Below are 20,752 nucleotides of genomic sequence, written 5' to 3' on the forward strand. Positions count from 1 at the left end.
AACAGTAGAGATCTGTGTCGTAATAGGCAGTATGAACCTGGTCAGACGTAATACCAATGACATCCACTATGAAATCGTGAACTTCCATGGAACTCGGTTGAACATGACGTGTAGACTTGTCAAATTCGAAACACAGAGTACATTTCCTTGGGAACAACCTGGACGACATATCCACTTATTAAACGGTCGAGACCGCTAACACAAAACGTCACAAAACACTAAAAGTGAACTGACGGAAGCACAATACAGCAAATCTAGCAAACAACGTAAACAAAGAAAGTAGTCACGGCTTGCACACGCTATTGCGGAGCGAAGGCACAACACGTGCGACCTGCACGGCGTCGCAAGCGGAACTGACCGCTCGGCCAATCTGACGCGTGGGCGCAAAATCTCGTCCATCGTCGTTTCTAGGTATATCTGCAGAGCCTGACTGCGAAATTAGCGTGTTTTTTTCTTGTGTGAAGGAATTACGTTGCTTTTAGAGTATTTAAAACGAGTTGTCAGATGTGAGGTTGCACCCCACACTCACTTTCGGGAACCAGAGCTTAAATATGGTGCCTTACACCATTGTTTTCCGTCGCCATCTGTCTTGAGTGGAACGAGCAGAACTGTAGTTATCAATATTCACATTGACGCAGAGAAAACAAAAAACGACAGGAAAGGCCGTTCCCTAGCAACGGCTACGCTGTGCCTTTCGCCCTGAGGGGAAGCTAATGATATGCTCTAGGCGATGATCAAACTAACCAACTTAATATTGTGATACTTAGGCGCTTTCTACTTCTGGATTGGCACACATATGCTGAATCGTCTCTGGATCATCAGTAAGTACGTCACATTAGATATTTGTTTTATCGCCCTGCTGTAAATTAAAGGGCAGTTTTTTCAACGGCTGTCAGTTCTGCTTCTAGTTACGCTACATCGCCCTAGCAGCACCTACACACTGTGTTCAGATGTTCCCGCCCCCGCCCTGGCGTTGAGCGCCTACAGCGCCATCGCCTTCGGCCTCTGATGGCAGGAGGGTAGCCGACACATCACGGCGTGGGTGGGACGCAGCACAAGGCGGTGGTGGTGTAACGGTCAGCATGGTTGCTTCCCAAGCAGTTGATCCGGGTTCGATTCCCGGCCACCGCACGAAACGTACTTTTTTCTTCTGGGGGAGTTCCACGTAACGAAACGCGATCTTCGAAACTGTGAACTGTCGCGGTACGAATAGTTTTCCTTCGCCCCTCGTCTCAGTCCGTGCTGCCAGGGCGCTAGTCTGCGGGTTTCGTTTCTCAGCATCGTGTGTCTCCATGTGTCGACTTGTCTCGACTTAGCTCGGCTGACGCGAAATCTGACGCTTGGAAATGGGCATATATGTAGAGGGCAGGCGCTAGAAACGACTGGGAGAGACCAAAAAACGACAAACACACGACAGAACCTTTCATTTTATTGTGGCCACAGATTCGCCCCTTAGTGTACCGAGAGGCAAGAGTGGCGTCAGCGTGCGCGACCGCATCACTATCGCTAAGCAACAACGAAACCGAAGGAAAAATGCAAAATGAAAGAAGCCAAGAGCACGTCGAGTTCCCAGCCGAGCACGCATCCAAGTACCAACCACGGCCAGCGCATCTTAACGCCGGTGACCAGACGAGAACCGCTGCACTACGCGCGGTATGGCCGTTGGCGACAGTATCGCGCGACGTGTAGACACCTTACTTCTTGTGAAGATCGCTTGTTATTTACCTGGCAGTGTCTCGCTGGAGGAAGCATTGTCTTTTAGGGGCGAAAAATGAACTGGCACTTGGTGCGGTCGAATACGCGGCCTTTGTGTTCACAGCACGACGCTCTAACTTACTCAGCTATAGAGCTACGCAATGTGGCACGTCTGCAGTCCAATACCCTATCCACCGTCTCATCCACCTTTATTACTGCCCTGGCACTCATTTAAACACATATCTGCTTTCATTCACGTTTGCTTGCCTGATGCTTGGACCCCAAAAACCACAACACAAAGATATCGTAAATGCCGTGAGAATAACCAAGACTCAGCAAACAAAAGTATGTTCGGCTACCGGGAATCGAATCCGGGCCTCGTGGCTGAAAGCCATGTCTCCTAACAGCTTTCCATTCTTTCTGACCGCCAGACAATCAGACTTGCAAGGCAAGCACCATAGTCACTGCCGTTTCTAGTAGTATCTGTGGAACCTGTTCCCACGTAATTTACTTGTTTTCCCGCATGTACGAAATTTGTAGTTTTGGAATATTTAAAATGCATTGTCAGATGTGGGGTTCGAACCCACGCTCCCCTTAGGGAACCAGAGCTTAAATCTGGCGCCTTAGACCGCTCGGCCAATCTGACGCGTGGGCGCAAAATCTCGTCCATCGTCGTTTCTAGGTATATCTGCAGAGCCTGACTGCGAAATTAGCGTGTTTTTTTCTTGTGTGAAGGAATTACGTTGCTTTTAGAGTATTTAAAACGAGTTGTCAGATGTGAGGTTGCACCCCACACTCACTTTCGGGAACCAGAGCTTAAATATGGTGCCTTACACCATTGTTTTCCGTCGCCATCTGTCTTGAGTGGAACGAGCAGAACTGTAGTTATCAATATTCACATTGACGCAGAGAAAACAAAAAACGACAGGAAAGGCCGTTCCCTAGCAACGGCTACGCTGTGCCTTTCGCCCTGAGGGGAAGCTAATGATATGCTCTAGGCGATGATCAAACTAACCAACTTAATATTGTGATACTTAGGCGCTTTCTACTTCTGGATTGGCACACATATGCTGAATCGTCTCTGGATCATCAGTAAGTACGTCACATTAGATATTTGTTTTATCGCCCTGCTGTAAATTAAAGGGCAGTTTTTTCAACGGCTGTCAGTTCTGCTTCTAGTTACGCTACATCGCCCTAGCAGCACCTACACACTGTGTTCAGATGTTCCCGCCCCCGCCCTGGCGTTGAGCGCCTACAGCGCCATCGCCTTCGGCCTCTGATGGCAGGAGGGTAGCCGACACATCACGGCGTGGGTGGGACGCAGCACAAGGCGGTGGTGGTGTAACGGTCAGCATGGTTGCTTCCCAAGCAGTTGATCCGGGTTCGATTCCCGGCCACCGCACGAAACGTACTTTTTTCTTCTGGGGGAGTTCCACGTAACGAAACGCGATCTTCGAAACTGTGAACTGTCGCGGTACGAATAGTTTTCCTTCGCCCCTCGTCTCAGTCCGTGCTGCCAGGGCGCTAGTCTGCGGGTTTCGTTTCTCAGCATCGTGTGTCTCCATGTGTCGACTTGTCTCGACTTAGCTCGGCTGACGCGAAATCTGACGCTTGGAAATGGGCATATATGTAGAGGGCAGGCGCTAGAAACGACTGGGAGAGACCAAAAAACGACAAACACACGACAGAACCTTTCATTTTATTGTGGCCACAGATTCGCCCCTTAGTGTACCGAGAGGCAAGAGTGGCGTCAGCGTGCGCGACCGCATCACTATCGCTAAGCAACAACGAAACCGAAGGAAAAATGCAAAATGAAAGAAGCCAAGAGCACGTCGAGTTCCCAGCCGAGCACGCATCCAAGTACCAACCACGGCCAGCGCATCTTAACGCCGGTGACCAGACGAGAACCGCTGCACTACGCGCGGTATGGCCGTTGGCGACAGTATCGCGCGACGTGTAGACACCTTACTTCTTGTGAAGATCGCTTGTTATTTACCTGGCAGTGTCTCGCTGGAGGAAGCATTGTCTTTTAGGGGCGAAAAATGAACTGGCACTTGGTGCGGTCGAATACGCGGCCTTTGTGTTCACAGCACGACGCTCTAACTTACTCAGCTATAGAGCTACGCAATGTGGCACGTCTGCAGTCCAATACCCTATCCACCGTCTCATCCACCTTTATTACTGCCCTGGCACTCATTTAAACACATATCTGCTTTCATTCACGTTTGCTTGCCTGATGCTTGGACCCCAAAAACCACAACACAAAGATATCGTAAATGCCGTGAGAATAACCAAGACTCAGCAAACAAAAGTATGTTCGGCTACCGGGAATCGAATCCGGGCCTCGTGGCTGAAAGCCATGTCTCCTAACAGCTTTCCATTCTTTCTGACCGCCAGACAATCAGACTTGCAAGGCAAGCACCATAGTCACTGCCGTTTCTAGTAGTATCTGTGGAACCTGTTCCCACGTAATTTACTTGTTTTCCCGCATGTACGAAATTTGTAGTTTTGGAATATTTAAAATGCATTGTCAGATGTGGGGTTCGAACCCACGCTCCCCTTAGGGAACCAGAGCTTAAATCTGGCGCCTTAGACCGCTCGGCCAATCTGACGCGTGGGCGCAAAATCTCGTCCATCGTCGTTTCTAGGTATATCTGCAGAGCCTGACTGCGAAATTAGCGTGTTTTTTTCTTGTGTGAAGGAATTACGTTGCTTTTAGAGTATTTAAAACGAGTTGTCAGATGTGAGGTTGCACCCCACACTCACTTTCGGGAACCAGAGCTTAAATATGGTGCCTTACACCATTGTTTTCCGTCGCCATCTGTCTTGAGTGGAACGAGCAGAACTGTAGTTATCAATATTCACATTGACGCAGAGAAAACAAAAAACGACAGGAAAGGCCGTTCCCTAGCAACGGCTACGCTGTGCCTTTCGCCCTGAGGGGAAGCTAATGATATGCTCCAGGCGATGATCAAACTAACCAACTTAATATTGTGATACTTAGGCGCTTTCTACTTCTGGATTGGCACACATATGCTGAATCGTCTCTGGATCATCAGTAAGTACGTCACATTAGATATTTGTTTTATCGCCCTGCTGTAAATTAAAGGGCAGTTTTTTCAACGGCTGTCAGTTCTGCTTCTAGTTACGCTACATCGCCCTAGCAGCACCTACACACTGTGTTCAGATGTTCCCGCCCCCGCCCTGGCGTTGAGCGCCTACAGCGCCATCGCCTTCGGCCTCTGATGGCAGGAGGGTAGCCGACACATCACGGCGTGGGTGGGACGCAGCACAAGGCGGTGGTGGTGTAACGGTCAGCATGGTTGCTTCCCAAGCAGTTGATCCGGGTTCGATTCCCGGCCACCGCACGAAACGTACTTTTTTCTTCTGGGGGAGTTCCACGTAACGAAACGCGATCTTCGAAACTGTGAACTGTCGCGGTACGAATAGTTTTCCTTCGCCCCTCGTCTCAGTCCGTGCTGCCAGGGCGCTAGTCTGCGGGTTTCGTTTCTCAGCATCGTGTGTCTCCATGTGTCGACTTGTCTCGACTTAGCTCGGCTGACGCGAAATCTGACGCTTGGAAATGGGCATATATGTAGAGGGCAGGCGCTAGAAACGACTGGGAGAGACCAAAAAACGACAAACACACGACAGAACCTTTCATTTTATTGTGGCCACAGATTCGCCCCTTAGTGTACCGAGAGGCAAGAGTGGCGTCAGCGTGCGCGACCGCATCACTATCGCTAAGCAACAACGAAACCGAAGGAAAAATGCAAAATGAAAGAAGCCAAGAGCACGTCGAGTTCCCAGCCGAGCACGCATCCAAGTACCAACCACGGCCAGCGCATCTTAACGCCGGTGACCAGACGAGAACCGCTGCACTACGCGCGGTATGGCCGTTGGCGACAGTATCGCGCGACGTGTAGACACCTTACTTCTTGTGAAGATCGCTTGTTATTTACCTGGCAGTGTCTCGCTGGAGGAAGCATTGTCTTTTAGGGGCGAAAAATGAACTGGCACTTGGTGCGGTCGAATACGCGGCCTTTGTGTTCACAGCACGACGCTCTAACTTACTCAGCTATAGAGCTACGCAATGTGGCACGTCTGCAGTCCAATACCCTATCCACCGTCTCATCCACCTTTATTACTGCCCTGGCACTCATTTAAACACATATCTGCTTTCATTCACGTTTGCTTGCCTGATGCTTGGACCCCAAAAACCACAACACAAAGATATCGTAAATGCCGTCAGAATAACCAAGACTCAGCAAACAAAAGTATGTTCGGCTACCGGGAATCGAATCCGGGCCTCGTGGCTGAAAGCCATGTCTCCTAACAGCTTTCCATTCTTTCTGACCGCCAGACAATCAGACTTGCAAGGCAAGCACCATAGTCACTGCCGTTTCTAGTAGTATCTGTGGAACCTGTTCCCACGTAATTTACTTGTTTTCCCGCATGTACGAAATTTGTAGTTTTGGAATATTTAAAATGCATTGTCAGATGTGGGGTTCGAACCCACGCTCCCCTTAGGGAACCAGAGCTTAAATCTGGCGCCTTAGACCGCTCGGCCAATCTGACGCGTGGGCGCAAAATCTCGTCCATCGTCGTTTCTAGGTATATCTGCAGAGCCTGACTGCGAAATTAGCGTGTTTTTTTCTTGTGTGAAGGAATTACGTTGCTTTTAGAGTATTTAAAACGAGTTGTCAGATGTGAGGTTGCACCCCACACTCACTTTCGGGAACCAGAGCTTAAATATGGTGCCTTACACCATTGTTTTCCGTCGCCATCTGTCTTGAGTGGAACGAGCAGAACTGTAGTTATCAATATTCACATTGACGCAGAGAAAACAAAAAACGACAGGAAAGGCCGTTCCCTAGCAACGGCTACGCTGTGCCTTTCGCCCTGAGGGGAAGCTAATGATATGCTCCAGGCGATGATCAAACTAACCAACTTAATATTGTGATACTTAGGCGCTTTCTACTTCTGGATTGGCACACATATGCTGAATCGTCTCTGGATCATCAGTAAGTACGTCACATTAGATATTTGTTTTATCGCCCTGCTGTAAATTAAAGGGCAGTTTTTTCAACGGCTGTCAGTTCTGCTTCTAGTTACGCTACATCGCCCTAGCAGCACCTACACACTGTGTTCAGATGTTCCCGCCCCCGCCCTGGCGTTGAGCGCCTACAGCGCCATCGCCTTCGGCCTCTGATGGCAGGAGGGTAGCCGACACATCACGGCGTGGGTGGGACGCAGCACAAGGCGGTGGTGGTGTAACGGTCAGCATGGTTGCTTCCCAAGCAGTTGATCCGGGTTCGATTCCCGGCCACCGCACGAAACGTACTTTTTTCTTCTGGGGGAGTTCCACGTAACGAAACGCGATCTTCGAAACTGTGAACTGTCGCGGTACGAATAGTTTTCCTTCGCCCCTCGTCTCAGTCCGTGCTGCCAGGGCGCTAGTCTGCGGGTTTCGTTTCTCAGCATCGTGTGTCTCCATGTGTCGACTTGTCTCGACTTAGCTCGGCTGACGCGAAAGCTGACGCTTGGAAATGGGCATATATGTAGAGGGCAGGCGCTAGAAACGACTGGGAGAGACCAAAAAACGACAAACACACGACAGAACCTTTCATTTTATTGTGGCCACAGATTCGCCCCTTAGTGTACCGAGAGGCAAGAGTGGCGTCAGCGTGCGCGACCGCATCACTATCGCTAAGCAACAACGAAACCGAAGGAAAAATGCAAAATGAAAGAAGCCAAGAGCACGTCGAGTTCCCAGCCGAGCACGCATCCAAGTACCAACCACGGCCAGCGCATCTTAACGCCGGTGACCAGACGAGAACCGCTGCACTACGCGCGGTATGGCCGTTGGCGACAGTATCGCGCGACGTGTAGACACCTTACTTCTTGTGAAGATCGCTTGTTATTTACCTGGCAGTGTCTCGCTGGAGGAAGCATTGTCTTTTAGGGGCGAAAAATGAACTGGCACTTGGTGCGGTCGAATACGCGGCCTTTGTGTTCACAGCACGACGCTCTAACTTACTCAGCTATAGAGCTACGCAATGTGGCACGTCTGCAGTCCAATACCCTATCCACCGTCTCATCCACCTTTATTACTGCCCTGGCACTCATTTAAACACATATCTGCTTTCATTCACGTTTGCTTGCCTGATGCTTGGACCCCAAAAACCACAACACAAAGATATCGTAAATGCCGTGAGAATAACCAAGACTCAGCAAACAAAAGTATGTTCGGCTACCGGGAATCGAATCCGGGCCTCGTGGCTGAAAGCCATGTCTCCTAACAGCTTTCCATTCTTTCTGACCGCCAGACAATCAGACTTGCAAGGCAAGCACCATAGTCACTGCCGTTTCTAGTAGTATCTGTGGAACCTGTTCCCACGTAATTTACTTGTTTTCCCGCATGTACGAAATTTGTAGTTTTGGAATATTTAAAATGCATTGTCAGATGTGGGGTTCGAACCCACGCTCCCCTTAGGGAACCAGAGCTTAAATCTGGCGCCTTAGACCGCTCGGCCAATCTGACGCGTGGGCGCAAAATCTCGTCCATCGTCGTTTCTAGGTATATCTGCAGAGCCTGACTGCGAAATTAGCGTGTTTTTTTCTTGTGTGAAGGAATTACGTTGCTTTTAGAGTATTTAAAACGAGTTGTCAGATGTGAGGTTGCACCCCACACTCACTTTCGGGAACCAGAGCTTAAATATGGTGCCTTACACCATTGTTTTCCGTCGCCATCTGTCTTGAGTGGAACGAGCAGAACTGTAGTTATCAATATTCACATTGACGCAGAGAAAACAAAAAACGACAGGAAAGGCCGTTCCCTAGCAACGGCTACGCTGTGCCTTTCGCCCTGAGGGGAAGCTAATGATATGCTCCAGGCGATGATCAAACTAACCAACTTAATATTGTGATACTTAGGCGCTTTCTACTTCTGGATTGGCACACATATGCTGAATCGTCTCTGGATCATCAGTAAGTACGTCACATTAGATATTTGTTTTATCGCCCTGCTGTAAATTAAAGGGCAGTTTTTTCAACGGCTGTCAGTTCTGCTTCTAGTTACGCTACATCGCCCTAGCAGCACCTACACACTGTGTTCAGATGTTCCCGCCCCCGCCCTGGCGTTGAGCGCCTACAGCGCCATCGCCTTCGGCCTCTGATGGCAGGAGGGTAGCCGACACATCACGGCGTGGGTGGGACGCAGCACAAGGCGGTGGTGGTGTAACGGTCAGCATGGTTGCTTCCCAAGCAGTTGATCCGGGTTCGATTCCCGGCCACCGCACGAAACGTACTTTTTTCTTCTGGGGGAGTTCCACGTAACGAAACGCGATCTTCGAAACTGTGAACTGTCGCGGTACGAATAGTTTTCCTTCGCCCCTCGTCTCAGTCCGTGCTGCCAGGGCGCTAGTCTGCGGGTTTCGTTTCTCAGCATCGTGTGTCTCCATGTGTCGACTTGTCTCGACTTAGCTCGGCTGACGCGAAATCTGACGCTTGGAAATGGGCATATATGTAGAGGGCAGGCGCTAGAAACGACTGGGAGAGACCAAAAAACGACAAACACACGACAGAACCTTTCATTTTATTGTGGCCACAGATTCGCCCCTTAGTGTACCGAGAGGCAAGAGTGGCGTCAGCGTGCGCGACCGCATCACTATCGCTAAGCAACAACGAAACCGAAGGAAAAATGCAAAATGAAAGAAGCCAAGAGCACGTCGAGTTCCCAGCCGAGCACGCATCCAAGTACCAACCACGGCCAGCGCATCTTAACGCCGGTGACCAGACGAGAACCGCTGCACTACGCGCGGTATGGCCGTTGGCGACAGTATCGCGCGACGTGTAGACACCTTACTTCTTGTGAAGATCGCTTGTTATTTACCTGGCAGTGTCTCGCTGGAGGAAGCATTGTCTTTTAGGGGCGAAAAATGAACTGGCACTTGGTGCGGTCGAATACGCGGCCTTTGTGTTCACAGCACGACGCTCTAACTTACTCAGCTATAGAGCTACGCAATGTGGCACGTCTGCAGTCCAATACCCTATCCACCGTCTCATCCACCTTTATTACTGCCCTGGCACTCATTTAAACACATATCTGCTTTCATTCACGTTTGCTTGCCTGATGCTTGGACCCCAAAAACCACAACACAAAGATATCGTAAATGCCGTGAGAATAACCAAGACTCAGCAAACAAAAGTATGTTCGGCTACCGGGAATCGAATCCGGGCCTCGTGGCTGAAAGCCATGTCTCCTAACAGCTTTCCATTCTTTCTGACCGCCAGACAATCAGACTTGCAAGGCAAGCACCATAGTCACTGCCGTTTCTAGTAGTATCTGTGGAACCTGTTCCCACGTAATTTACTTGTTTTCCCGCATGTACGAAATTTGTAGTTTTGGAATATTTAAAATGCATTGTCAGATGTGGGGTTCGAACCCACGCTCCCCTTAGGGAACCAGAGCTTAAATCTGGCGCCTTAGACCGCTCGGCCAATCTGACGCGTGGGCGCAAAATCTCGTCCATCGTCGTTTCTAGGTATATCTGCAGAGCCTGACTGCGAAATTAGCGTGTTTTTTTCTTGTGTGAAGGAATTACGTTGCTTTTAGAGTATTTAAAACGAGTTGTCAGATGTGAGGTTGCACCCCACACTCACTTTCGGGAACCAGAGCTTAAATATGGTGCCTTACACCATTGTTTTCCGTCGCCATCTGTCTTGAGTGGAACGAGCAGAACTGTAGTTATCAATATTCACATTGACGCAGAGAAAACAAAAAACGACAGGAAAGGCCGTTCCCTAGCAACGGCTACGCTGTGCCTTTCGCCCTGAGGGGAAGCTAATGATATGCTCTAGGCGATGATCAAACTAACCAACTTAATATTGTGATACTTAGGCGCTTTCTACTTCTGGATTGGCACACATATGCTGAATCGTCTCTGGATCATCAGTAAGTACGTCACATTAGATATTTGTTTTATCGCCCTGCTGTAAATTAAAGGGCAGTTTTTTCAACGGCTGTCAGTTCTGCTTCTAGTTACGCTACATCGCCCTAGCAGCACCTACACACTGTGTTCAGATGTTCCCGCCCCCGCCCTGGCGTTGAGCGCCTACAGCGCCATCGCCTTCGGCCTCTGATGGCAGGAGGGTAGCCGACACATCACGGCGTGGGTGGGACGCAGCACAAGGCGGTGGTGGTGTAACGGTCAGCATGGTTGCTTCCCAAGCAGTTGATCCGGGTTCGATTCCCGGCCACCGCACGAAACGTACTTTTTTCTTCTGGGGGAGTTCCACGTAACGAAACGCGATCTTCGAAACTGTGAACTGTCGCGGTACGAATAGTTTTCCTTCGCCCCTCGTCTCAGTCCGTGCTGCCAGGGCGCTAGTCTGCGGGTTTCGTTTCTCAGCATCGTGTGTCTCCATGTGTCGACTTGTCTCGACTTAGCTCGGCTGACGCGAAATCTGACGCTTGGAAATGGGCATATATGTAGAGGGCAGGCGCTAGAAACGACTGGGAGAGACCAAAAAACGACAAACACACGACAGAACCTTTCATTTTATTGTGGCCACAGATTCGCCCCTTAGTGTACCGAGAGGCAAGAGTGGCGTCAGCGTGCGCGACCGCATCACTATCGCTAAGCAACAACGAAACCGAAGGAAAAATGCAAAATGAAAGAAGCCAAGAGCACGTCGAGTTCCCAGCCGAGCACGCATCCAAGTACCAACCACGGCCAGCGCATCTTAACGCCGGTGACCAGACGAGAACCGCTGCACTACGCGCGGTATGGCCGTTGGCGACAGTATCGCGCGACGTGTAGACACCTTACTTCTTGTGAAGATCGCTTGTTATTTACCTGGCAGTGTCTCGCTGGAGGAAGCATTGTCTTTTAGGGGCGAAAAATGAACTGGCACTTGGTGCGGTCGAATACGCGGCCTTTGTGTTCACAGCACGACGCTCTAACTTACTCAGCTATAGAGCTACGCAATGTGGCACGTCTGCAGTCCAATACCCTATCCACCGTCTCATCCACCTTTATTACTGCCCTGGCACTCATTTAAACACATATCTGCTTTCATTCACGTTTGCTTGCCTGATGCTTGGACCCCAAAAACCACAACACAAAGATATCGTAAATGCCGTGAGAATAACCAAGACTCAGCAAACAAAAGTATGTTCGGCTACCGGGAATCGAATCCGGGCCTCGTGGCTGAAAGCCATGTCTCCTAACAGCTTTCCATTCTTTCTGACCGCCAGACAATCAGACTTGCAAGGCAAGCACCATAGTCACTGCCGTTTCTAGTAGTATCTGTGGAACCTGTTCCCACGTAATTTACTTGTTTTCCCGCATGTACGAAATTTGTAGTTTTGGAATATTTAAAATGCATTGTCAGATGTGGGGTTCGAACCCACGCTCCCCTTAGGGAACCAGAGCTTAAATCTGGCGCCTTAGACCGCTCGGCCAATCTGACGCGTGGGCGCAAAATCTCGTCCATCGTCGTTTCTAGGTATATCTGCAGAGCCTGACTGCGAAATTAGCGTGTTTTTTTCTTGTGTGAAGGAATTACGTTGCTTTTAGAGTATTTAAAACGAGTTGTCAGATGTGAGGTTGCACCCCACACTCACTTTCGGGAACCAGAGCTTAAATATGGTGCCTTACACCATTGTTTTCCGTCGCCATCTGTCTTGAGTGGAACGAGCAGAACTGTAGTTATCAATATTCACATTGACGCAGAGAAAACAAAAAACGACAGGAAAGGCCGTTCCCTAGCAACGGCTACGCTGTGCCTTTCGCCCTGAGGGGAAGCTAATGATATGCTCCAGGCGATGATCAAACTAACCAACTTAATATTGTGATACTTAGGCGCTTTCTACTTCTGGATTGGCACACATATGCTGAATCGTCTCTGGATCATCAGTAAGTACGTCACATTAGATATTTGTTTTATCGCCCTGCTGTAAATTAAAGGGCAGTTTTTTCAACGGCTGTCAGTTCTGCTTCTAGTTACGCTACATCGCCCTAGCAGCACCTACACACTGTGTTCAGATGTTCCCGCCCCCGCCCTGGCGTTGAGCGCCTACAGCGCCATCGCCTTCGGCCTCTGATGGCAGGAGGGTAGCCGACACATCACGGCGTGGGTGGGACGCAGCACAAGGCGGTGGTGGTGTAACGGTCAGCATGGTTGCTTCCCAAGCAGTTGATCCGGGTTCGATTCCCGGCCACCGCACGAAACGTACTTTTTTCTTCTGGGGGAGTTCCACGTAACGAAACGCGATCTTCGAAACTGTGAACTGTCGCGGTACGAATAGTTTTCCTTCGCCCCTCGTCTCAGTCCGTGCTGCCAGGGCGCTAGTCTGCGGGTTTCGTTTCTCAGCATCGTGTGTCTCCATGTGTCGACTTGTCTCGACTTAGCTCGGCTGACGCGAAATCTGACGCTTGGAAATGGGCATATATGTAGAGGGCAGGCGCTAGAAACGACTGGGAGAGACCAAAAAACGACAAACACACGACAGAACCTTTCATTTTATTGTGGCCACAGATTCGCCCCTTAGTGTACCGAGAGGCAAGAGTGGCGTCAGCGTGCGCGACCGCATCACTATCGCTAAGCAACAACGAAACCGAAGGAAAAATGCAAAATGAAAGAAGCCAAGAGCACGTCGAGTTCCCAGCCGAGCACGCATCCAAGTACCAACCACGGCCAGCGCATCTTAACGCCGGTGACCAGACGAGAACCGCTGCACTACGCGCGGTATGGCCGTTGGCGACAGTATCGCGCGACGTGTAGACACCTTACTTCTTGTGAAGATCGCTTGTTATTTACCTGGCAGTGTCTCGCTGGAGGAAGCATTGTCTTTTAGGGGCGAAAAATGAACTGGCACTTGGTGCGGTCGAATACGCGGCCTTTGTGTTCACAGCACGACGCTCTAACTTACTCAGCTATAGAGCTACGCAATGTGGCACGTCTGCAGTCCAATACCCTATCCACCGTCTCATCCACCTTTATTACTGCCCTGGCACTCATTTAAACACATATCTGCTTTCATTCACGTTTGCTTGCCTGATGCTTGGACCCCAAAAACCACAACACAAAGATATCGTAAATGCCGTGAGAATAACCAAGACTCAGCAAACAAAAGTATGTTCGGCTACCGGGAATCGAATCCGGGCCTCGTGGCTGAAAGCCATGTCTCCTAACAGCTTTCCATTCTTTCTGACCGCCAGACAATCAGACTTGCAAGGCAAGCACCATAGTCACTGCCGTTTCTAGTAGTATCTGTGGAACCTGTTCCCACGTAATTTACTTGTTTTCCCGCATGTACGAAATTTGTAGTTTTGGAATATTTAAAATGCATTGTCAGATGTGGGGTTCGAACCCACGCTCCCCTTAGGGAACCAGAGCTTAAATCTGGCGCCTTAGACCGCTCGGCCAATCTGACGCGTGGGCGCAAAATCTCGTCCATCGTCGTTTCTAGGTATATCTGCAGAGCCTGACTGCGAAATTAGCGTGTTTTTTTCTTGTGTGAAGGAATTACGTTGCTTTTAGAGTATTTAAAACGAGTTGTCAGATGTGAGGTTGCACCCCACACTCACTTTCGGGAACCAGAGCTTAAATATGGTGCCTTACACCATTGTTTTCCGTCGCCATCTGTCTTGAGTGGAACGAGCAGAACTGTAGTTATCAATATTCACATTGACGCAGAGAAAACAAAAAACGACAGGAAAGGCCGTTCCCTAGCAACGGCTACGCTGTGCCTTTCGCCCTGAGGGGAAGCTAATGATATGCTCCAGGCGATGATCAAACTAACCAACTTAATATTGTGATACTTAGGCGCTTTCTACTTCTGGATTGGCACACATATGCTGAATCGTCTCTGGATCATCAGTAAGTACGTCACATTAGATATTTGTTTTATCGCCCTGCTGTAAATTAAAGGGCAGTTTTTTCAACGGCTGTCAGTTCTGCTTCTAGTTACGCTACATCGCCCTAGCAGCACCTACACACTGTGTTCAGATGTTCCCGCCCCCGCCCTGGCGTTGAGCGCCTACAGCGCCATCGCCTTCGGCCTCTGATGGCAGGAGGGTAGCCGACACATCACGGCGTGGGTGGGACGCAGCACAAGGCGGTGGTGGTGTAACGGTCAGCATGGTTGCTTCCCAAGCAGTTGATCCGGGTTCGATTCCCGGCCACCGCACGAAACGTACTTTTTTCTTCTGGGGGAGTTCCACGTAACGAAACGCGATCTTCGAAACTGTGAACTGTCGCGGTACGAATAGTTTTCCTTCGCCCCTCGTCTCAGTCCGTGCTGCCAGGGCGCTAGTCTGCGGGTTTCGTTTCTCAGCATCGTGTGTCTCCATGTGTCGACTTGTCTCGACTTAGCTCGGCTGACGCGAAATCTGACGCTTGGAAATGGGCATATATGTAGAGGGCAGGCGCTAGAAACGACTGGGAGAGACCAAAAAACGACAAACACACGACAGAACCTTTCATTTTATTGTGGCCACAGATTCGCCCCTTAGTGTACCGAGAGGCAAGAGTGGCGTCAGCGTGCGCGACCGCATCACTATCGCTAAGCAACAACGAAACCGAAGGAAAAATGCAAAATGAAAGAAGCCAAGAGCACGTCGAGTTCCCAGCCGAGCACGCATCCAAGTACCAACCACGGCCAGCGCATCTTAACGCCGGTGACCAGACGAGAACCGCTGCACTACGCGCGGTATGGCCGTTGGCGACAGTATCGCGCGACGTGTAGACACCTTACTTCTTGTGAAGATCGCTTGTTATTTACCTGGCAGTGTCTCGCTGGAGGAAGCATTGTCTTTTAGGGGCGAAAAATGAACTGGCACTTGGTGCGGTCGAATACGCGGCCTTTGTGTTCACAGCACGACGCTCTAACTTACTCAGCTATAGAGCTACGCAATGTGGCACGTCTGCAGTCCAATACCCTATCCACCGTCTCATCCACCTTTATTACTGCCCTGGCACTCATTTAAACACATATCTGCTTTCATTCACGTTTGCTTGCCTGATGCTTGGACCCCAAAAACCACAACACAAAGATATCGTAAATGCCGTGAGAATAACCAAGACTCAGCAAACAAAAGTATGTTCGGCTACCGGGAATCGAATCCGGGCCTCGTGGCTGAAAGCCATGTCTCCTAACAGCTTTCCATTCTTTCTGACCGCCAGACAATCAGACTTGCAAGGCAAGCACCATAGTCACTGCCGTTTCTAGTAGTATCTGTGGAACCTGTTCCCACGTAATTTACTTGTTTTCCCGCATGTACGAAATTTGTAGTTTTGGAATATTTAAAATGCATTGTCAGATGTGGGGTTCGAACCCACGCTCCCCTTAGGGAACCAGAGCTTAAATCTGGCGCCTTAGACCGCTCGGCCAATCTGACGCGTGGGCGCAAAATCTCGTCCATCGTCGTTTCTAGGTATATCTGCAGAGCCTGACTGCGAAATTAGCGTGTTTTTTTCTTGTGTGAAGGAATTACGTTGCTTTTAGAGTATTTAAAACGAGTTGTCAGATGTGAGGTTGCACCCCACACTCACTTTCGGGAACCAGAGCTTAAATATGGTGCCTTACACCATTGTTTTCCGTCGCCATCTGTCTTGAGTGGAACGAGCAGAACTGTAGTTATCAATATTCACATTGACGCAGAGAAAACAAAAAACGACAGGAAAGGCCGTTCCCTAGCAACGGCTACGCTGTGCCTTTCGCCCTGAGGGGAAGCTAATGATATGCTCCAGGCGATGATCAAACTAACCAACTTAATATTGTGATACTTAGGCGCTTTCTACTTCTGGATTGGCACACATATGCTGAATCGTCTCTGGATCATCAGTAAGTACGTCACATTAGATATTTGTTTTATCGCCCTGCTGTAAATTAAAGGGCAGTTTTTTCAACGGCTGTCAGTTCTGCTTCTAGTTACGCTACATCGCCCTAGCAGCACCTACACACTGTGTTCAGATGTTCCCGCCCCCGCCCTGGCGTTGAGCGCCTACAGCGCCATCGCCTTCGGCCTCTGATGGCAGGAGGGTAGCCGACACATCACGGCGTGGGTGGGACGCAGCACAAGGCGGTGGTGGTGTAACGGTCAGCATGGTTGCTTCCCAAGCAGTTGATCCGGGTTCGATTCCCGGCCACCGCACGAAACGTACTTTTTTCTTCTGGGGGAGTTCCACGTAACGAAACGCGATCTTCGAAACTGTGAACTGTCGCGGTACGAATAGTTTTCCTTCGCCCCTCGTCTCAGTCCGTGCTGCCAGGGCGCTAGTCTGCGGGTTTCGTTTCTCAGCATCGTGTGTCTCCATGTGTCGACTTGTCTCGACTTAGCTCGGCTGACGCGAAATCTGACGCTTGGAAATGGGCATATATGTAGAGGGCAGGCGCTAGAAACGACTGGGAGAGACCAAAAAACGACAAACACACGACAGAACCTTTCATTTTATTGTGGCCACAGATTCGCCCCTTAGTGTACCGAGAGGCAAGAGTGGCGTCAGCGTGCGCGACCGCATCACTATCGCTAAGCAACAACGAAACCGAAGGAAAAATGCAAAATGAAAGAAGCCAAGAGCACGTCGAGTTCCCAGCCGAGCACGCATCCAAGTACCAACCACGGCCAGCGCATCTTAACGCCGGTGACCAGACGAGAACCGCTGCACTACGCGCGGTATGGCCGTTGGCGACAGTATCGCGCGACGTGTAGACACCTTACTTCTTGTGAAGATCGCTTGTTATTTACCTGGCAGTGTCTCGCTGGAGGAAGCATTGTCTTTTAGGGGCGAAAAATGAACTGGCACTTGGTGCGGTCGAATACGCGGCCTTTGTGTTCACAGCACGACGCTCTAACTTACTCAGCTATAGAGCTACGCAATGTGGCACGTCTGCAGTCCAATACCCTATCCACCGTCTCATCCACCTTTATTACTGCCCTGGCACTCATTTAAACACATATCTGCTTTCATTCACGTTTGCTTGCCTGATGCTTGGACCCCAAAAACCACAACACAAAGATATCGTAAATGCCGTGAGAATAACCAAGACTCAGCAAACAAAAGTATGTTCGGCTACCGGGAATCGAATCCGGGCCTCGTGGCTGAAAGCCATGTCTCCTAACAGCTTTCCATTCTTTCTGACCGCCAGACAATCAGACTTGCAAGGCAAGCACCATAGTCACTGCCGTTTCTAGTAGTATCTGTGGAACCTGTTCCCACGTAATTTACTTGTTTTCCCGCATGTACGAAATTTGTAGTTTTGGAATATTTAAAATGCATTGTCAGATGTGGGGTTCGAACCCACGCTCCCCTTAGGGAACCAGAGCTTAAATCTGGCGCCTTAGACCGCTCGGCCAATCTGACGCGTGGGCGCAAAATCTCGTCCATCGTCGTTTCTAGGTATATCTGCAGAGCCTGACTGCGAAATTAGCGTGTTTTTTTCTTGTGTGAAGGAATTACGTTGCTTTTAGAGTATTTAAAACGAGTTGTCAGATGTGAGGTTGCACCCCACACTCACTTTCGGGAACCAGAGCTTAAATATGGTGCCTTACACCATTGTTTTCCGTCGCCATCTGTCTTGAGTGGAACGAGCAGAACTGTAGTTATCAATATTCACATTGACGCAGAGAAAACAAAAAACGACAGGAAAGGCCGTTCCCTAGCAACGGCTACGCTGTGCCTTTCGCCCTGAGGGGAAGCTAATGATATGCTCCAGGCGATGATCAAACTAACCAACTTAATATTGTGATACTTAGGCGCTTTCTACTTCTGGATTGGCACACATATGCTGAATCGTCTCTGGATCATCAGTAAGTACGTCACATTAGATATTTGTTTTATCGCCCTGCTGTAAATTAAAGGGCAGTTTTTTCAACGGCTGTCAGTTCTGCTTCTAGTTACGCTACATCGCCCTAGCAGCACCTACACACTGTGTTCAGATGTTCCCGCCCCCGCCCTGGCGTTGAGCGCCTACAGCGCCATCGCCTTCGGCCTCTGATGGCAGGAGGGTAGCCGACACATCACGGCGTGGGTGGGACGCAGCACAAGGCGGTGGTGGTGTAACGGTCAGCATGGTTGCTTCCCAAGCAGTTGATCCGGGTTCGATTCCCGGCCACCGCACGAAACGTACTTTTTTCTTCTGGGGGAGTTCCACGTAACGAAACGCGATCTTCGAAACTGTGAACTGTCGCGGTACGAATAGTTTTCCTTCGCCCCTCGTCTCAGTCCGTGCTGCCAGGGCGCTAGTCTGCGGGTTTCGTTTCTCAGCATCGTGTGTCTCCATGTGTCGACTTGTCTCGACTTAGCTCGGCTGACGCGAAAGCTGACGCTTGGAAATGGGCATATATGTAGAGGGCAGGCGCTAGAAACGACTGGGAGAGACCAAAAAACGACAAACACACGACAGAACCTTTCATTTTATTGTGGCCACAGATTCGCCCCTTAGTGTACCGAGAGGCAAGAGTGGCGTCAGCGTGCGCGACCGCATCACTATCGCTAAGCAACAACGAAACCGAAGGAAAAATGCAAAATGAAAGAAGCCAAGAGCACGTCGAGTTCCCAGCCGAGCACGCATCCAAGTACCAACCACGGCCAGCGCATCTTAACGCCGGTGACCAGACGAGAACCGCTGCACTACGCGCGGTATGGCCGTTGGCGACAGTATCGCGCGACGTGTAGACACCTTACTTCTTGTGAAGATCGCTTGTTATTTACCTGGCAGTGTCTCGCTGGAGGAAGCATTGTCTTTTAGGGGCGAAAAATGAACTGGCACTTGGTGCGGTCGAATACGCGGCCTTTGTGTTCACAGCACGACGCTCTAACTTACTCAGCTATAGAGCTACGCAATGTGGCACGTCTGCAGTCCAATACCCTATCCACCGTCTCATCCACCTTTATTACTGCCCTGGCACTCATTTAAACACATATCTGCTTTCATTCACGTTTGCTTGCCTGATGCTTGGACCCCAAAAACCACAACACAAAGATATCGTAAATGCCGTGAGAATAACCAAGACTCAGCAAACAAAAGTATGTTCGGCTACCGGGAATCGAATCCGGGCCTCGTGGCTGAAAGCCATGTCTCCTAACAGCTTTCCATTCTTTCTGACCGCCAGACAATCAGACTTGCAAGGCAAGCACCATAGTCACTGCCGTTTCTAGTAGTATCTGTGGAACCTGTTCCCACGTAATTTACTTGTTTTCCCGCATGTACGAAATTTGTAGTTTTGGAATATTTAAAATGCATTGTCAGATGTGGGGTTCGAACCCACGCTCCCCTTAGGGAACCAGAGCTTAAATCTGGCGCCTTAGACCGCTCGGCCAATCTGACGCGTGGGCGCAAAATCTCGTCCATCGTCGTTTCTAGGTATATCTGCAGAGCCTGACTGCGAAATTAGCGTGTTTTTTTCTTGTGTGAAGGAATTACGTTGCTTTTAGAGTATTTAAAACGAGTTGTCAGATGTGAGGTTGCACCCCACACTCACTTTCGGGAACCAGAGCTTAAATATGGTGCCTTACACCATTGTTTTCCGTCGCCATCTGTCTTGAGTGGAACGAGCAGAACTGTAGTTATCAATATTCACATTGACGCAGAGAAAACAAAAAACGACAGGAAAGGCCGTTCCCTAGCAACGGCTACGCTGTGCCTTTCGCCCTGAGGGGAAGCTAATGATATGCTCCAGGCGATGATCAAACTAACCAACTTAATATTGTGATACTTAGGCGCTTTCTACTTCTGGATTGGCACACATATGCTGAATCGTCTCTGGATCATCAGTAAGTACGTCACATTAGATATTTGTTTTATCGCCCTGCTGTAAATTAAAGGGCAGTTTTTTCAACGGCTGTCAGTTCTGCTTCTAGTTACGCTACATCGCCCTAGCAGCACCTACACACTGTGTTCAGATGTTCCCGCCCCCGCCCTGGCGTTGAGCGCCTACAGCGCCATCGCCTTCGGCCTCTGATGGCAGGAGGGTAGCCGACACATCACGGCGTGGGTGGGACGCAGCACAAGGCGGTGGTGGTGTAACGGTCAGCATGGTTGCTT

At 49.9% G+C, this 20,752-nt stretch overlaps 20 non-coding genes across 20 annotated transcripts; 10 read left to right on the forward strand and 10 right to left on the reverse strand.

Moving 5' to 3' along the window:
* Positions 1-1,059: 1,059 nt before the first annotated feature.
* On the forward strand, positions 1,060-1,131 carry Trnag-ccc. Its single transcript has one exon. It is a non-coding gene; the product is annotated as a tRNA-Gly (tRNA).
* A 1,126-nt stretch (positions 1,132-2,257) lies between these two features.
* Trnal-uaa lies at positions 2,258-2,341 on the reverse strand. The gene has a single exon. It is a non-coding gene; the product is annotated as a tRNA-Leu (tRNA).
* A 684-nt stretch (positions 2,342-3,025) lies between these two features.
* Trnag-ccc lies at positions 3,026-3,097 on the forward strand. Its single transcript has one exon. It is a non-coding gene; the product is annotated as a tRNA-Gly (tRNA).
* A 1,126-nt stretch (positions 3,098-4,223) lies between these two features.
* Positions 4,224-4,307, reverse strand: Trnal-uaa. Its single transcript has one exon. It is a non-coding gene; the product is annotated as a tRNA-Leu (tRNA).
* Positions 4,308-4,991: 684 nt separating this feature from the next.
* On the forward strand, positions 4,992-5,063 carry Trnag-ccc. The gene has a single exon. It is a non-coding gene; the product is annotated as a tRNA-Gly (tRNA).
* A 1,126-nt stretch (positions 5,064-6,189) lies between these two features.
* Positions 6,190-6,273, reverse strand: Trnal-uaa. The gene has a single exon. It is a non-coding gene; the product is annotated as a tRNA-Leu (tRNA).
* Positions 6,274-6,957: 684 nt separating this feature from the next.
* Trnag-ccc lies at positions 6,958-7,029 on the forward strand. The gene has a single exon. It is a non-coding gene; the product is annotated as a tRNA-Gly (tRNA).
* A 1,126-nt stretch (positions 7,030-8,155) lies between these two features.
* On the reverse strand, positions 8,156-8,239 carry Trnal-uaa. Its single transcript has one exon. It is a non-coding gene; the product is annotated as a tRNA-Leu (tRNA).
* A 684-nt stretch (positions 8,240-8,923) lies between these two features.
* On the forward strand, positions 8,924-8,995 carry Trnag-ccc. The gene has a single exon. It is a non-coding gene; the product is annotated as a tRNA-Gly (tRNA).
* A 1,126-nt stretch (positions 8,996-10,121) lies between these two features.
* On the reverse strand, positions 10,122-10,205 carry Trnal-uaa. Its single transcript has one exon. It is a non-coding gene; the product is annotated as a tRNA-Leu (tRNA).
* Positions 10,206-10,889: 684 nt separating this feature from the next.
* Positions 10,890-10,961, forward strand: Trnag-ccc. The gene has a single exon. It is a non-coding gene; the product is annotated as a tRNA-Gly (tRNA).
* Positions 10,962-12,087: 1,126 nt separating this feature from the next.
* Trnal-uaa lies at positions 12,088-12,171 on the reverse strand. Its single transcript has one exon. It is a non-coding gene; the product is annotated as a tRNA-Leu (tRNA).
* Positions 12,172-12,855: 684 nt separating this feature from the next.
* On the forward strand, positions 12,856-12,927 carry Trnag-ccc. The gene has a single exon. It is a non-coding gene; the product is annotated as a tRNA-Gly (tRNA).
* A 1,126-nt stretch (positions 12,928-14,053) lies between these two features.
* On the reverse strand, positions 14,054-14,137 carry Trnal-uaa. Its single transcript has one exon. It is a non-coding gene; the product is annotated as a tRNA-Leu (tRNA).
* Positions 14,138-14,821: 684 nt separating this feature from the next.
* On the forward strand, positions 14,822-14,893 carry Trnag-ccc. Its single transcript has one exon. It is a non-coding gene; the product is annotated as a tRNA-Gly (tRNA).
* A 1,126-nt stretch (positions 14,894-16,019) lies between these two features.
* Positions 16,020-16,103, reverse strand: Trnal-uaa. Its single transcript has one exon. It is a non-coding gene; the product is annotated as a tRNA-Leu (tRNA).
* A 684-nt stretch (positions 16,104-16,787) lies between these two features.
* Trnag-ccc lies at positions 16,788-16,859 on the forward strand. Its single transcript has one exon. It is a non-coding gene; the product is annotated as a tRNA-Gly (tRNA).
* Positions 16,860-17,985: 1,126 nt separating this feature from the next.
* On the reverse strand, positions 17,986-18,069 carry Trnal-uaa. The gene has a single exon. It is a non-coding gene; the product is annotated as a tRNA-Leu (tRNA).
* A 684-nt stretch (positions 18,070-18,753) lies between these two features.
* Positions 18,754-18,825, forward strand: Trnag-ccc. The gene has a single exon. It is a non-coding gene; the product is annotated as a tRNA-Gly (tRNA).
* Positions 18,826-19,951: 1,126 nt separating this feature from the next.
* Positions 19,952-20,035, reverse strand: Trnal-uaa. Its single transcript has one exon. It is a non-coding gene; the product is annotated as a tRNA-Leu (tRNA).
* Positions 20,036-20,752: the final 717 nt, after the last annotated feature.

The sequence above is a fragment of the Schistocerca americana genome, chromosome 2 (genome assembly GCF_021461395.2).
Source record: "Schistocerca americana isolate TAMUIC-IGC-003095 chromosome 2, iqSchAmer2.1, whole genome shotgun sequence".
Lineage (NCBI taxonomy): Eukaryota > Metazoa > Arthropoda > Insecta > Orthoptera > Acrididae > Schistocerca > Schistocerca americana.